The sequence below is a fragment of the Euprymna scolopes genome, chromosome 24 (genome assembly GCF_053919585.1).
Source record: "Euprymna scolopes isolate OS-2025 chromosome 24, ASM5391958v1, whole genome shotgun sequence".
In the NCBI taxonomy this organism is placed as follows: domain Eukaryota; kingdom Metazoa; phylum Mollusca; class Cephalopoda; order Sepiida; family Sepiolidae; genus Euprymna; species Euprymna scolopes.
In genome coordinates this window covers 103,213,267-103,231,721 of record NC_136505.1, presented here as the reverse complement: position 1 = coordinate 103,231,721, position 18,455 = coordinate 103,213,267, and the positions used below count along the sequence as shown (strand labels likewise).

Genomic DNA, 18,455 nt, shown 5'->3' with positions numbered 1-18,455 from the left:
AATATTACATCTTCGTCCCATGACTGGTGTGTACATCATACGGACATTTCTGTATATTTTTCAAAAATTTAAATGCTGCCATAATGTGTGTGTGTGTGTGTGTGTGTGTGTGTGTGTGTGTGTGTGTGTGTGTGTGTGTGTTGCTGTTGTGTGCGGAATGTCTCCGATACGTATCGATAATCGATAATCTAAAAAAATCTAAAAAAAATAAAGGAACAGGCGATTTTGACAAAAGTTAACAACCTTATCCAGCTTAATATCACAAGTGCATTTATAGAGTGTTATTACCGCACAAGCAGAAAGGCCGGCAACAGGTTCTTTAGTATGACAGGGACGCGTTCGAAATGAATGTTTCTGTTTAGAGAACAAATGATTTTATGAATTCAACAGTAGGTTCTCTACAGTGCAATGCAGACTACAATATATTGTGGACTAAGTCAGTGCGAGAGGCATGTAAAGCTTCTTTCAGATAAACCGCGATGGGTCTTTAACTAGAGCAGGCAATCAATCGATTTGATTGAAAAAGAATCGATTTCACCGATTCCGATGACAATAAAAATATGTGAGTGTGAGACATTGTAGTGAACTACTACTATGATGCTGCTACGGTATGCTTCCCTTATTTCTCTCTTTATCCCTACTTTTCTACTTTTCCCTTCCTTTCTTCTCTCAATGTCACCAATCGGAATAGAGGACTGTCTTGGAGGAGATACAAGGAAGAAATCTCTCTCAGGCATGCGGGAACGATAGAAGCGTCAACATGCGACGGACCAGTTTCCCTGGGTAAAGACTTTTATCATAAAAATGTACCATCCTCTTTGTACCCCTAAATTTTGGAAACCTTTATAAAACATCATCAATCCTAAAGTCTCGTCGCACTTAATTATAACCGATGTTTTATTTTGCTCAACCATTCTTTTTCAGCACTCTTGTTCTCTCTCTTATGTTAGAGGTGCCCCAAAAAGGGGACCGACCGAAATGGTGACCCTTTTTCAAACGTCGTTAAAATTTATGGTAACCGCCATAACATTCGTTGATCATAATTCAATACTGGGCAACGTCAGAACTCCGGGCTAGTATATATATATATATATATATATATATATATATATATATATATATATATATATATATATATATATATAAGTTTAGATAAGATAAGCCATCGGAACCGTCGGTTTCAAACTTGATATTAGGGAACCGTTTTAGGTGCCAATATCAAGCTCTCTTCAGCCGATTTATCTCCTCTGCCTATAACCGGAATTGTAAACTTTCACATCTATTACGAAATCTCATGCAAATCTTGTTTGTTTGTTTTTTAAACTTTAATTTCAAATGATTAAAATTTTTTAAATTGTCCGTTTAATCTTTTGGGCGCCAAAGAAAAGAAAAAAATGAAAAGGAAAAGAAAACCCTGGAATATACTTAATGTTGGTCTTCTATTAATAACTATAGTAAGTATGAACGTTTTTTCCCCGGCACCTATAAAAAAAAAAGCTGGTTTATTAATTCAAATTTTAATTTATTTTACCGGCCTTAGCCAGGTGTTTTTGTACCCTAAATAATTCGTAGAATAATCCAAGGGAGACAACTTTGTAATTCCCAATTGGCTTTACAACATCCTTTTTAAATCTGATATTTTTCAATCCTAATTCGAGCGGATAATAGTTGTTTTTTTATTTATATAGTACTTTATTTAACTTTATTTCTCTTCTATATATACTATTGATTATCACGACCTTATATTCTATTTCAAATCGACTAATCTAATATGGGTTAAGATTAAAATTCCTTTAATTAGTCTGAATTTTTTTTTCTTCTTTTTTTTACATTTTTACCCCAAACAACGCACAGTGCCACTTGGATGTAAGAGACTACTATCAGAAACATAAGTTGCAGGGATACTATGTAGGGAGTTGAGCAGCAAGATTTCTGTTTAGTCAATATATAATTGTAAAAAAAACTCATTGAAAAGCCTGCGTAAGAAAATATCATTTTAATAAAACAAGTTTTTAATGAAAGCAACATTTGATTTTTATAAAGTAAAATAGCTTTTTTTCCAAACAAATAGATAATTCAAATAAAACATTTTTTTTTATTAAAGCAATTTTGAAGGGTCCACAACAAATTAATAATTTAAATGTTTTTGGACCGAGAAGTTCTTCCTGGCAACATTTTAGTGAAACGCACCAAGAAAAGATGGCCGCCGTGCGTATACTAAAGAAGTGCCTTCGTGAACACAAAAAAAGTGTTAAATCTGAATTAATTTTTCCAAATAAAATATTTGTTTTATTATTTGATAATACAAGAAGTGTTTTCTTTATTTATTTATTTATTTCGTAATAACACAAGAAGTGTTAAAAACTACAGTATTTTTTTAAATAAATATACGGTTTCGTTTTTCGTGTCTTTCGTTCGGTTTCGTTACATAGTTTACCGTATCCATTTCCGGTAGCCTGATTTTTTTTTTTCGATCAGTGATCTTGAACATTACCTAAAAATATACAAATGTATTTTCTTTTGAAGGGGGGAGGTTCGTTTTAAAACTATATCTGCCTCAGTATTTTCTTTAATTTTCTATCATGAGGCGATTATCGAGACTCCTAAGATGTGATCATCTTATGTCGGACATTTTTTTGTTCAAAAGTAACACTCGATATTACTGTGTTTTTTTTTTTTTTAACTAAATAAAATTCTTAAAATAAGTTGAACCTCTAAAAACTTACAAAGCTAGGTAGAAACCGAACACTTAGAAAATCGATTTTATCTTTTTTAAAACAAAAATAAACAAGTAAAAATATTTTTAAACTATTATGAGGAGACTATAGTCTCTTTTAAAACAATATCTCCTTCAAGAACGGTCATAAAATGTGTTTTCAATCGATGTTTATTCGGTAATGGACGAGTTTTCCTACCTAGCAAAAATGAACGAGCTTTCCAAGGACTAGTTTTCCAGGTACGGATTTTCCGAGGACGAGCTTTCCTAAATTCATATATATATATATATATATATATATATATATATATATATATATATATACTAGACTACCCGTGACCCGTTGGGTCAGTATGTTATATTAGCTATGGAATTCATGTATGAGCGTGACACTTGTGACGTAAAGAAAATAGTTTGTTTTTTTTACATAACAGAAACATTTCTATGAAAGTATATTAAAATGGAAAAAGAATATAGATAGATTTCTATGAGTCGTTCTGTTTATTATAATTGATTATTTTTGAAAAAAATTACACTTACTGAATTATAAGTGGTTTGCCATACTTATAGGTAAATGTGCACTGAACAGATACCATAATACTTATTATAGTTAAATTCAAATTTTGATATATCTGTTTTTTGTTTGTTTTGTTTTGTTTTGTTTTTTTTTGTTTTGTTTTTTACATTGTTAATTTCTGTATTGCGTTATTAAGTTATTTTAAACCCCACTCTTCCCATGTTAAATAATAATTTCGAAATAATAACGTTAATATTTCAGTGTGCAGGTCATGCGCGCATGCGCAACCGGATGTCGTAAACCGGAAAGTGGGTTACATACATCATTACAAGGTCATTTGAGTTTTATAATTATATATATTACTGACTTCTATAGTTTTGTTGTCATTTGAGCCGCTGTTTTAATCTTCCAGCTGTGCAAGCAAGTGTCGAAGTTGTTGGAAAAAAGTTTCGGTGTTCCTTCTTTATTATCAGTTGAGCCAATCTTACGAGTTGTCTCGCGTCGTCGGAAGAGGTTGAGTGGCGTGGCGTCGAGTATATGAGTGACCCTAAGTGGCCATAGATCTATTTTTGGTGTTCGGTGGACGGGTGGAATAGTCGCTTACTTTTACGTTTAGCGATTGTTCTTAATGGTGGCTGGTTAGCGGCTGGAGGTTATGGCAGGAAAGTGAAGTGGATTGGAATAGATTGATTGGGAATGACAAGGAAATAGAGTGAGGGGTGCGGATATGAAAAGGGGGATAAAAAGAACTTGGGTGGGGAAATGGAGAAAAGAGGAAGAGTTGAGGAAAAGAAACGATAAAAAGAAAGAAACAGATTAGAAAAATCGATAGGGATAGACAAACAAAGAAAGAAAGAAAGAAAGAAAGAAAGAAAGAGAGGAGGGATGAGCCTATAAAGAACTGAGAGGAGAGAGATAGTGATAGATAGATAGATAGAGAGAGAGAGAGAGAGAGAGAGAGAGAGTGCAGAGAGAGAGCGAAGCAAAGGTGAAAGAGACAGAGCGTGTGATATGGAGGGAGATAGAGAAGAGGAAAGAATATGAAGAATTCGGAAGAGAGGAAGAAAGAGAAAAGAGAGAGAGAAAGAAGATGGCGAGCGACTGGAAATGATATATAAACCGGTAGAGGTAAAGAAAGATAGAGAGAAGCAGAAGAGAACAGAAGAGAAAGATATATATATATATATATATATATATATATATATATATATATATATATATATATATATAGTTCGAAAAAGAACAAAAGATAGAATTCGTTCACTCATAATTTGTTTATAATATATCACGTCTTACACGTGTTTCATTGACATCTTTCCAGGGGCGAATAATTTTCATAAAAACTGATAGAAATATTATTATATAGAATTAAAGAAAGAATTTGAGAAGAAAAAAAATTGCATAGAATCTGCAAAAACATAAATACAGTTACTTACTGTAGTGTCTATAGCACCCACCCACCCACCCCGCACCTCTACTACTACATGTTAGCTATACAACAATATTCCAGTTGTTTAAGTGACGAACCGCCTTTTGTGTAATCTGCTGCTATCGAAGAATCTGATCACCGAAACACTGCAATAATGAACTTCTATCACTCGTAATGGATGAATGATCAAACTACAAACAGATCAGAGCGTAGTTTCATGAAGAATTTCACGATGACAGAACTATCGCATTTATATATGGAATTATTGACTACCTATCCTGTCTTGATAGAGTTCAAACCCTCCTTCGAAACCTAGTAGGTGATGTACTTTTTTCTTCTCTGCAACCGCTTTCCCATATAAGAGACGTTACGGACCTGTCTCTGTTCTGTCATTATTTTTATGGCAGGTGCTCGTTTGAGCTCCAACCTATGGTCCCCTCGCAAAAAAAAACACTTTATTAGCTACAATCACAATCAACAATTTTCCCTACTTTTTATCTATACCTAAATCTAAATGTAGATTCGACGAACATACTTCTTTAACCAGAACTGCTCGCCAGAGGATCTCTCAAGGAAGATTAGCTGACCCTAAACCGAGCAAGAACAACGGTTGGACGTAGTCAATAACCTCAACAGTTTTGAATCAGCAACAAGAAATTCTTATTGTGGAAATTCCAGACAATGGAATATGCCGTCTCGTTGAACATCGTGTCACTTTCAGACACGATAGATGGCTCTCTGGGGATTTGTGCACAACTGGTAAGTAGATGGTTTACAACAAAAAATAGAACCGGTTTTCATCAAACGGAAATGGAATCATGTCGTCTTTTCTAAGGCAACAATTTTATCGTTCCACTCTGTAGTTAGAACGAAAAACAAGAACTTATAACATCACATTAGTATTATGTTTAATTTTCGATCTTTGAACGATTATGAGGGGAACTTGTGTAATGCTTATGGTACCCATGCTTTTAATTCCAACTGAAGAGAGAAGACACGCAGTTAGGTTTGAACAAAAAAAACAACAACTTTAAAATATGTTAAAACACAAAAATAATCTGATCCAGTTCAGTAGATAAATATCTTATGTTGCTTTTGGTAACAGTTCTTTGTTGTATTTTTTCACCACTTGTCTTGTGTGTTCTTGTTAAAATTCCTGAAAACTATACTAAAATTGACAGTCGGGCTCAATATGAATAATTAAATATTTTTGTTCTCAGTGTGCACACAAACCTCAATAATAATTTCTAGCAGGACCTGTGGAAATTCACACATATATATATATATATATATATATATATATATATATATATATATATATATATATATATATATAACTTTAGTTCCTTCAGCTGTAATCGAAACCGAAACCAAAGCTTATGAAAAATTCTTCATAAAATTCTTTACAAAAAAATAGATTGCTAAGGTGTCATCAGCTAAAATCGAAACCGAAACCAAGACTTATGAAGAATTCTTGATAAAATTATTTAAAAAAAAGATTATTCGAGTGCCATTAGCTATACTCGAAACCGAAACCAAAACTTATGAGGAATTCTTGGTAAAATTGTTTATAAAAAATTAAATGACTTGAGTGCCATCAGTTATAATCGAAAACGAAACCAAAACTTATGAAGAATTCTTGGTAAAATTATTTATGACAAGAAATGGAAGTACATAACAATTAAACAACCCGGATGTAAGCGTGACACAGTAAATAACACACACGTTATCGTATTAATATATAGATAAATGTAGAATATAACAATGCCCCCCCTGCTCCGTTATATTTTCCCAAAGTGTGACCACGCATGCTCGCTCTCATGGACGCGCTGATCGCAGATGTACGTTCTCGCTTGTGAGCGATCAAATCTCATAAACGAGCAAGCTGCACAGTTCTCACTTACGAGCGGCCTACAACCTGTTTTCCACAGAAGAGATGTCGCGAGTATCTTTATTTTCATGGCAAGTGCTCATCTGAGTTCCAATCTATGATTATTTATTTATTTATTTATTTATTTATTTACATGGAGGTTCCGGAGACCATTCGGGGATAAGGGTTATTGCGTGTACGGTAATCAATGGGACAATACTGTAGTAATCGTTAGTAATAGAGATCTAATAAAGTTTCTTACTTAAGGGGGCGGTTTATCAGAAAAAATTTTATGTTGGACTTGAAGACATCCAAGTTGTAGTCAGGTGAGAAACAGGCAAACAGAAGAGAGTTCCACAGGCGTGCACTTCTAAGAAAGAAACTTTGTTCATGGAATTAGCAACACAGATTGAAACCTGGGTATCCCAACTACGAATCCACTCCGTTCCACAGAAACGCTTTCTACTTAAAATGTTGGTAACCTTCACGTGGTCCCTCCCGATAAATATAGAATATAATGCAGTACCCACCCCCGGTTATATTTTCACCAGTCAGATCACATATGCTCGTTCTCATGAGCTCCTCCTATCTTTTTTATCCTTGCTTCTTCTCGTCATCTTTCTATGTGGCGTCCCCCGGGGTTCCATCCTGTGCCCAACTCTCTCTCTGATCTTCAACAATGATCTCCCAAATCACACTTACATAATTCGTAGACCTTTTATGCTGACGACACTACCATCTATGGCAACACTTCAAAGGTTGTAAATGACTAAGACCGCTTTGATTCTTTCTCCTCTGATCTTGAGCACGTGGTGCAATGGAGAAAAGGGTGGCTTGTTAATTTTAATGCATCTAAAACCAAGCTTCTCTCTTTCTATCATCTAGCATCGGCTTCTTGTCTTAGTGAGTCCCCATATTTTCACAAGCTTCTTGGCCTGGCCTTTACTCCTGATCTGAAATGTAACGTATATCAAATCCGTTACCAAAATTAGTTTACCAAAATTAGTTTCTACCGCTCCAGTAGATATCTCATTGCCGATGCAATTCGCTACCTCTGTAAGAACCAGGTACATCTCTGGATGAATACTGTTGCCATATGTGACAGTTCAAAACCGACTCCGTAGCCTAGTAGGAGATGCCCTTTTCTTTCCCTGCGACATCTTTGCCACAGTAGAGGCGTTGCTAGCTTGTCTCTGTTCTATCGTTATTTTCATGACAAGTGCTCGTCTGAGCTCCAATCTATGGTCCCCCTTGCCAATCTTTCACAAAACATTCGTTTAGCCAAAATCACTATCAATAATTTCCCCACTCCCTATCTGTGCCTAAACCTAAACGTGGGTTCCATGAACAAAGTTTCTTTCCTAGAACTGCCCATGTAGAATTCTGTTCCGCTGGTCTGCTTTCCAGCTATCTACAATATTGTCATCTTCAAGTCCAATATAAAAAAAAATTATTGAATCGTTCTCTTAAATAATCTAATCATACGAAATTTCCACTATAAACGATAACTACGCTATTGTCCTAATGACTGCCGTACACACATTAATCTTGACTAGTCTCTGGGCCTTAGTATTTGGTGACCCGTTTGTAAAAAAAATGTCCGTTTTTTTGCTCACGGGGAATCTTTCATGTTCTGTTCTCGCTCGTGAGCTAGTTTTTCTATTTTCTTGATAGTTGCCTTTTCTCATCATCTTTCCATATGTGGCTGGGATCGTCTTTTTAACTTGGGCTAAATAAACTTTTCATTCATGAATGACAGAGGGTAGATATGAGTGTTCAAAGGTTTTATTTGGAAAGATGATTTACTTACGGAGGAAGAGACAAATAGAACTAATTATTTTCTTTTCGTGTTACTTAAGAATCGGCGATGACGGACAGAGTCCCAATGCAACATTCGCTTAGATTGAAAAAAAGGTGCCGCCAATTATATATTTGGCGATCGCGCGCCTTTTTGGCTTTATATTTATAAAAAAAAATAGTTGTACATGTAAATACCAGCTAGCATGACCTCGATAACACACAACGGACGTTTTGCTTTTATTTCCGAGGAAAAAAAGATCAATAAAACTTAAGAACTTTTTTCTCTAACGAGGGATTTTTAAGTCCGAAATTAATTAGAAAGAAAAAAAAAGAAAATTTTGTCGCATCTAAAAGCGTATTCTAAAGTAGTTTATTTGTTTATTCTCTATTTCGTAAAAAAGAAATTAATTAAAAAAAAAACTTTAAAAACAGTTTCAACTTTGTAAAACTATGCGGAGTGGTGTAAAATTAAATCTTATTTCGTTTGGTAGACTTAATTCGTGGTATATATAATTTGCTTTTTTAGGCACGGCCGAAACGGAAGTAGGGAGTAAGTATTTTTGGGCGGAGTCTCTCTTTAAAAGCTGTTAATTTGTTTATTTCTTTTAATTTTCCAATTCAAGGTGCTTTTATTTACCGAAACCATTTTTTTTTTTCAGTTACATATTTGGAAAAAGCGCCTTTTCGACTTTATATTTATAAAAAAAAAAAGAAAAAAAAACAGAAACTAAAAAGTTCTACGTGTACATACCAGCTAGCACGACTTCAATAACGCACAAGGAGAATTAACTTTTGCTTTTATTTCTGAGACAACAAAACTCGTATTGTTTTGGCTCAAACAGTTGAAGAGCTATGAAGACGGAATAATACCATTAAAACAAACGACTTTTGTGCTTCAGAATTTATCATTCTATACAGTCATCGCCATTCTCAATGCACTTTTGCTGGGAATCCAATGACGCATCTGCTTTTGACGCACATCCATGACAAGGGTCGCGTTTTTAAGAATCTCACACCGTCAACATCTGCAACAAAGAAATAAAACCTTCAGATCATGAATGCATAAGTTCAGACATCATAAAAATGCAATTTGATAATCCGCACATATCCATTCGGGGGGGGGAAGAAAAAATAGGAGGTATTATTTTTGGAACGCTCTTCGTATAATTATCTGAAATTGTATACAGCAAACTGCTTAAAAAAAACGATTCAATTCAATTCAATAAATTCAACTAAAATAAAACAAGCAAGACTTAGTTGCCACGTAAGGAAACGACGGTAGAAATTTAGAAAAAAAGAAAAAGATAAAATTGCTTAGCACCTGTCCTTGAATCTTGAATTCGTATTAGGTTGACTATAAGTTCTTGAGGAATTTTTAATCTTGATTTACAATGTATTTTCAAATAAGTTTTTATTAGAATACCTTTACTTTATATATCATTTTAAAGAGCGCTTTTCGCTCTATCTAATCGTTTAAATAACATTCGTTTTAAAAGCAATCGTGTCTTCTTTTCGGAACGTTGAATACAAGATGGAAAAAACGGAATTTTCTTATTTCGATTCAAGCTAAGCCGAAAAGCTGCTGAAAATGCGATCTCAACGAAGCGTTTGGCCCAGAAACCACTACTGAACACACAGCACAATGGTGGTTTAAGAAATTTTGTGGCGGTGACGAGAGTCTTGAAGATGGTATGCGTAGTGGTCGTTCATCGGATGTTGACAACGATCAAGTAAGAGCCTTAGTCGAAGCCAATCCACGCACAAGTGTTCGAGAACTTGCTTCCGAATTAGACGTAACGTATACGATGATTTCCAATTACTTAAGAGAGATTCGAAAGACAAAAACCTTGATAAATTGAACGACAACCAAAAGAAACGCCGTTATGAAGTGTCATCTTCCCTTCTTTTACACAACAAGAACGACCCGTTTCTCGACCGGGTTGTAACTTGCGATGAAAGTGGGTTCTTTACGACAACCGGCGATGCTTAGCTCAGCGGTTAGACGCCAACGAAGCTCCACGACACTTCTCGAAGCCAGAGTTGCACCAAAAGAAGATCATACTGACTGTTTGGTGGTTTGTGACCTGTCTCATCTATTACAGTCTTTTGAATGCAGGCGGATACGTACTGTAAACAGATAGATGAAATGCATCAGAAATTTCGACACCAGCACTCACCCGCCATACTCTCCAGACCTCTCACATTCCGACTACAACTCTTTCAAGCATCTCGACAACTTTCTCTGAGAGAAATGCTTCAAAAACCTAAGCGATATCAAAAACGCCTTCAGCGACTTCATCGCCACCAGAAAGAAAGATTTTTACGTTAGTTGCATAAATACACATATTTTGCTTTGGAAAGTGTGTGTTGATTTTGATGGTGCTTATTTCGGCCAACATATTTTTATTTAGGCCGTGACATGTTCATGGGAATTCAAAAGTTATAAACCGGAATAACTTTCTTGTCAGTCTGATATTTATGAAAAGAAAAAAAAACTAAAGAGTTCTACGTGTAAATACCAGCTTACATGACCACGATAAGACATACTATGGAGGATGAACTTTTGCTTTTACTTCTGAGAGAAAAAAGGCAAAACTCAGAAACTTTTTTCTCTGACGGGGAATTTTTAAATCTGAAATTAAATAGAAAGAAAAAAAAAGAAAAGGAAAATTTTGTCGCATCAAAAAAAAAAGCATGTTCTAAAGCAGTTTATCTGTTTATTCTTTAATTTCGTAAAAAAAAATTTTTAACTTTAAAAACAGTTTCAACTTTTTAAAACTATGCAGAGTGGTATAACATTAAATTTTATTTCGTTTGGTAGACTTAATCCGTGGTCTTTTTGGGTACGGCCAAAACAGAAGGAAGGAGTACGTATTTTTTTAGGGCGTCTATCTTTAAAACTCTACCAAAAATCAAGTCATTATCTAATCAATACGAAAGTTTCGCCGATTCTTAAGTGAAGAGTGAACTTTATAATGGTGTGCATTTTTTTCGTAATGTATATATCTTTTTCATTTTTTTTTTTTTTGTCTAAAAAACACTCTTCTTTATCTGCGCTTAAAATAATCAGCCGAAACTGAACAAAATATATTGTATTGTGAGGAGGTACAGGATTGTAGATAAAAAAACAAAAAAAAACAACTGTGCACGTATCAGATTTAAAGGTTCAAAATCCGAATTTTGTGGAATGTGCTTAATTTTTTATCTCTTGTGCTTTGTAGTATGAAATTCGTTGAAAGTTCAAAATCCGAATTTTTAATGTGCTTAATTTTTCATCTCTTGTGCGGTGAAGTATGAAATTCGTTGAGTATGTTAATAATTATCGTTATCTTTCAGATTAGCAAAAAATTATATATTTTAATTATTTTTACGAAAAACACGACTTTTGAATCTTTGAAAAATAAATTTATAATTTTCTTTTAGTGAGCTCAATATTGTAAATATAACATTAAATAGGACATGCTTTGAATAATCGATAGTAAAAAAAATCGATAAATAATTGCTCGTTTTACTAAAAATACGATAATTTGCTTTGGCGATTTGTTGTTACGTGATATTGCCTCACCTATGGTATACCATAAGACCTACACACAGTTGTTCGTATTAACAAACAGTAGTTATCTCCCCTTTTTCTTTTTGCTTTGACTTGCGCTTGACTGAGTTTAAAGTATAGGAGACTTGCATCTACCACATTCTCTAGTACAGAATCAAGACGACATGAAGTTCACCACTTATCAAGGCTCAATGGCCACTCGGGGATAAGGGTTATTGTGTGTACAGTAATCAATACGATAGTGCAGCAATAGTATTGGAGAATTGATAAAGTGTCATTAATTAAGGGGGCGGTTCATCAGGAATTTGTTTGTGTTGGACTTGAAGACATCCAAGTTGAAGTCGAGAGGGAAACAGGCAAGCGGAACAGAGTTCCACAGGCGTGCAGTTCTAAGAAAGAATGCTTTGTTCATAGAATCTACGTTTTGATTTAGGCACAGATAAGGAGTGGGGAAAATTATTGACGGTGGTTTCAGCTAGAAAAAGATTGGCGAGGGGGGGGGCAGAGAATGGAGCTCAGACGAGCACTTGCCATGGAAATAACGATAGAACAAAGATGGGCTCGCTACGTCTCTTCTGTTGGAAAGAGGTTGCATGGAAGAGAAAAGGGCATCCCCCACCAAGCTACGAAGTCTATTTTGTACTGTCAAGGCAGGATAGGCGATTTTAGCAGCTCCTGTCCAGATGTGGCAGCAGTACTCCCTCCTTGGACGTACTTGGCTTTTACATAGATAGAGAATTACATCATTAGTGAGATATCTTCTGGAGCTGTAGAAGGATCCCACCATTTTCCCAGCGACCTTGGCCACAGACTTGATGTATGTGTTCCATTTAAGATCAGGAATAAAGGTCAAACCCAGAAGCTTATCAAAACATGGGGTCTCCCCTAGACGAGAGCCATCCATTTCAATTGATGCCAGATGGGGATCAGAGCGTTTATCATGTAGAGATAGGAGCTTGGTCTTAGATGCATTAAAGGTAACCAGCCACCTCTTTCCCCACTGTACTACGCGCTCAAGATCAGAGGAGAGAGAATCAGAGAGAACATCATCATTTACGGCCTTTGATGTGTTGCCATAGATAGTCGTGTCATCAGCATATATGTCAACGAAAGATTTTAGTATGTGTTTTGGGAGATCGTTGATGTAGATCAAGAAGAGAGTTGGGCCTTTATGCCAAACCTTATCGAAGGCCTTTGATATGTCAAGAGCAATTGCCCTAGAAATGAAGCATTTGTCGAGAGATTCGCTAATCCTATGAGATATAACCTTTAGCACATCTGCTGTAGATCTAGCAGAACGGAAACCATATTGCGTGTCGCTAAGAAGGTTATTTCTGCTGAGGTGGTTGACAACTTCTCTATTTATTGTGGACTCCAGCAACTTACTCATAACACACGGGAGACTTATTGGTCTGTACTGAGAAGGAGATGACTTATCATCTGAATTCTTAAATACAGCGCATACTGATGAGGTTTTCCAGGGTGTTGGGAAGCACTTCTCCTTAAGGCAACGCTTAAACAGTTTCGTAAGTATGGGGGCAAGTTCTGATTGTAATTTTTTTAACACTATAATTTGAATACCGTCAGGACCAGTTGCTTTACTGGAGTCAAGGTTCTTGATTAGCTTGGAGACCTCATGCACAGATATTTGTATGTTGCATAGCGTGTTGTCTGTTATAAGAGGGAATACGGGAGTTGATGACCTTCGTCGCACAGAGTAGAATTTGCCGTAAAGTTTTTGGCAAATAGTTTGGCCTTGTCGGATGCTGTCGAGGTGACCTCTGGTCCATTGATAATGGTTGGGATAGAACGCACGTTTCTGTTCAGGATCCTATTTGCTATTTGCCAGAACTGGTGGGAACCAAGCCGCTGCTCAGCTACTTTGGATTTAACGGATTGAGCATATAGTTCTCTTGCATTTTTATTACTCTTTTACAGTGGTTGCTGGCGGTCCTGAAAGCAGCTTTAGTCTCAGTACATCTATTACGTTGGTAGCTATGGAAAAAGTGATTTCTGTGTGCGATGGCAGCAGCACATTCAGGGGAGAACCATGGCTGGCTGTTAGGTTTTTTTGGAATTTTTTGGATGGTAAAATGTCAAGTGTTTAGACCTATAATTGTCGGATGAGTTTGGTAGAGTTCTCAAAGGTCAAATCGTTGAACTTTGACCCCTTAACGGCGAAATTTCTGGCCGAAAACCCAATCACATCGATTTTCCCAAATCTCAATACCCTGTATTTCAAATTTCGAGTCTGTAGACTAAAAATTGACAGAGTTACACACACACATACACACACACGTTCACTTTTATTTATATATATATATATATATATATATATATATATATATATATATATATATATATATATATATATATATATATATATCACTTATGAAACAGAATTAAACCCTTATAAAGTTGATTCTTAAGTTATTCGTCAAAACAAACGTTAAAAATACATGGAAATTTACAGAACTAAATTAACTTATTTTGTCTTTTAAAGACTACCGTAGCTTCTTCCAAACTACCATTAAATGAATATAATATAGAGTGGGATAAAAGATGAAATTATTTGAAATTTGGGTACTTATGTTCAAATATTTTGCATATTGTTATAGCAACTCATTCTAAATCTTATTTAGACAAAAGATTTTAGAAACTACTTAATTCCAAAACCTTTTTTACAAAAAAATATGCAAATGTGTTATCCATCGAAACAAAAAAAAAACGCGTTGAATGGTGTTTTTTTTTTCTTCTTTATTTTTGGAAAATTTTAAATTTTATTAAAAATAATAGAAAAGGTTTTATATTATTCTGCTTTTCATATGATAAAATTGAGGCTTGTATTTTTCTGAGAAAAAAATGTTGTTCAAGAATAATGGATTTTCTTGGCTATGACTAGTTTTTTATTATCAGTTTTATTTCCCGGCGGGTAACTATTAAACGTTTCTTGGCCTTTTGGTCTGTTCCGGCAGATGCTGCAAGCAATGACTAGCTATGACTAGCTATGACTAGCAAAGACCAGATGTGGGGGCAACCCTACATGCCTGACCTTTAACCAGCTCCCATTTCCCACCTCTCGGGAGCTGGTCCCCTTTTTCCCTTCCCCCTCCCTTCACTCCTCACATTAAAAATCGGCCTTGTGCCTAATTTGCTCGGTGGGGGAGCAAATAAATACCATCTGTTCCGGCAGATACTGCAAGCTATGACTAGCTATGACTAGCTATGACTAGCAAAGACCAGATGTGGGGGCAGCCCCATATGCCTGACCTTTGACCGGCTCCCATTTCCCACCTCTCGGGAGCTGGTCCCCCTTTTCCCTTCCCCCTCCCTTCACTCCTCACATTAAAAATTGGCCTTGTGCCTAATTTGCTCGGTGGGGGAGCAAATAAATACCATCTGTTCCGGCAGATACTGCAAGCTATGACTAGCAATGACTAGCTATGACTAGCAAAGACCAGATGTGGGGGCAACCCCACATGCCTGACCTTTAACCAGCTCCCATTTCCCACCTCTCGGGAGCTGGTCCCCTTTTTCCCTTCCCCCTCCCTTCACTCCTCACATTAAAAATTGGCCTTGTGCCTAATTTGCTCGGTGGGGGAGCAAATAAATACCATCTGTTCCGGCAGATACTGCAAGCTATGACTAGCAAAGACCAGATGTGGGGGCAACCCCACATGCCTGACCATTAACCAGCTCCCATTTCCCACCTCTCGGGAGCTGGTCCCCTTTTTCCCTTCCCCCTCCCTTCACTCCTCACATTAAAAATCGGCCTTGTGCCTAATTTGCTCGGTGGGGGAGCAAATAAATACCATCTGTTCTTCAGATGCTGCACTTCAATTTCTTGTTCTCTGTCAGTGGAGGAGGAATTGTAAATAGGAACTATTAAAGTCGCAAAATGAATATAGCAACCAATGTTTAAAAACAAATGGCTGCATACTTCGATTTTCGCCTTATATATATATATATATATATATATATATATATATATATATATATATATATATATATATATATATATACACACATTTTTTTTTTTTTTTTTTTTGAATTATTGATATATTTCCTGGCTCAAAATTCGGCCATAAATAGCCATACAGCTATTAGTGTAAGCAAGACCTACCGCCAATCCCACCCGCTCCCGTAAATAACAACGAGATTCTTATCTTGGTCGTTTGCCCTCGAGTGACGCTGCGCGTTTTTGGCTGCCCAACGCTCTCTCTCTCTCTCTCTCTCTCTCTCTCTCTCTCTCTCTCTCTCTCTCTCTCTCTCGTTTCTTCCGTGGTACGCGGCCAATATTTCTCTTTGGGTCTGTGAACCCTCTTAATGCGATTGAAACCCCGACGGCCGGGCGACCAACAAGGTCAGGCCCGAAAGTAGAAAAACTCGACGCTTTCATAGTCTAGACTAGCTTTTGATAGATTCTTTTGTCCTCTTTTTCTTTTTCTTCTTTCTTTTTCTTTCTTTCTTTCTTTCTTTTGTTTGATATGGCATTTCCATCGCTAAACGCACAGATTGAATGGGCGCATCTTATTTTTAATGTCTAATAAACATATTTATAAAAGGCTCTCACCGTCGAGCATTACGTTTTAAGGGTATGTTTTAATGCCCACCGTCCTTGGAAAAGCGGTCAAAAAATCAAATATATAATAATAAAATAAAAAAAAACGTTGCCAAAGGCAAGATAAGTTACTCTTCAACCCACCTGTGTAAGTTTTTAGTGTTTTTATTAAAATGTAAAATGTTTAATCGGCCCGAAAAAAAAGCAAAGAAAAAGTGGCCACAATGTATTGTTACGCGGCCATTTTTTCTTGTGGTTGCGTACCCTTTTAAAACGCTTGTTTTTCGAGCAGTGTTACATGATAAGGGCTGTCCCCTTTTCATGTAAGTATAAAAATAGAGAGATTTAGTTAAAATGAAAATGAAATAGAATAGACGAAATTCGAACCTCGTAAATTAGGTTTAGAAATAGATTACGAGAGAAAATTAGAAAATGGAATGTAAAACAAACCATTGTTTAGCTTAGAGATAAAATAGTTTCAAGAAAACAATGTGCGTTGTCAATTCTGTTATGAAAAATTCAATTGAGGAATGCAACTATACAAGATAATTTAATAAACATGTTTTTAACATATTGGAAAAATAGGTTACTGGGAATATAGGTTAAAATTCCTTTTGTAAACAAAGGAAAAGTTTTGGACACGCATGTCCAGAACACGTGAAAGAAGACACATGTTTTAACATGTGTATGACGTCATGGAAAATGGGAAGTTCTATATATAGTTAGAAACTTAGGAGAGAACTTGAGGGAGAGTCAGAGAGAGTCTGAGGACGACAGACGACAGTCCAGACATGCACATTCGAACGTCTAGAAGCGAGACGGTCACTTTTGAAAGTTAATATGTGAAGCTTTGAATTCTTGATGATGAAAACCACGACCGGTCTGGAGAAGAAATAAACCCATCATGTGTTTTTATAAACGTCGTCTTTGTGTTGTAATTCTACCAAAAGGTAAAGTGAAAATTGTTATTATATGTCTATATATCTGTGTTATAAAATGTCTTGACATACACATCTCATATCTACAATGTGAACTCTACATCTCATATCTACACTTCTAAGTATGAACATTTTATAAATATGAATCTCTTTATAACACGAACAACAAACTCTCAATAAAACTCTCTCTAAGTCTTTCAACATCTTACTTAATGAGATTCTAAGACTCTCACTATTAAAAACTCCTAACAACGAACGATAAAATAACAAAAAAGAAACAAAGAATAATCATAATAATAATAATGAACTATATATATAACAGCAGAATAAACGTTTTACATTAAATAGTAACCCTTTATGACTTAGTTACACTTTGCCTTGTTTGGGGTGAAAAACAAAACAGTAAAAAAAATGCTATTGCCAAGTTCAACAAGCTACACCTGAAATAGGTCGGAGGTTACATCGGGCGAAACATTGTGAGAATAAAAGGTACGCTGAACACAGTTGTCCGATTAATCCACATATTCTAAATTATAAATTCTCATCCCAAAAGTTTAGAAAAATATGCTGTAAGATGTCAAATAATAAATAACGTGTTCATTTAATTAAAAAAAAAACACGTTAACCAGAAGCCCCCAGTGAGGATCGAACTCACGACCCCTGGTTTACAAGACCAGTGCTCTAACCACTGAGCTATGGGGGCTCTTATCCCTTGCCATCTTACAACTAAATTATACACAAAACCATTTGATAAATTTGTACAGCTGTGTGTTAAGTGTCGTCATGTTTGTCAGAGCCAACATGTGTATGTGATAAAGTTGTGTCACTCGTTCAAACAAGACGGACACGTCTCCGGCGTTGCCCAGGAGTTCTTTTTTTTCGCTGTACCACAGTTCTTCAGTGCAGCTAGACCAGCACCTAACTCAATCAAGCATTGACACTCGACCACCTAGATGAGAGTCGGCGCTCCTAACCACTATACTATTTGGTTGCTAAGATGGCTATTTGAATTTATAATGATCAAAGACTGTCCGAACGCCTAAGCTCCATTTATTTACAGGAAGAGCATTG

General features: G+C 35.9%; 1 non-coding gene across 1 annotated transcript; it reads right to left on the bottom strand.

Moving 5' to 3' along the window:
- Positions 1 to 18,014: 18,014 nt before the first annotated feature.
- On the bottom strand, positions 18,015 to 18,087 carry Trnat-ugu (transfer RNA threonine (anticodon UGU)). The gene has a single exon. It is a non-coding gene; the product is annotated as a tRNA-Thr (tRNA).
- Positions 18,088 to 18,455: the final 368 nt, after the last annotated feature.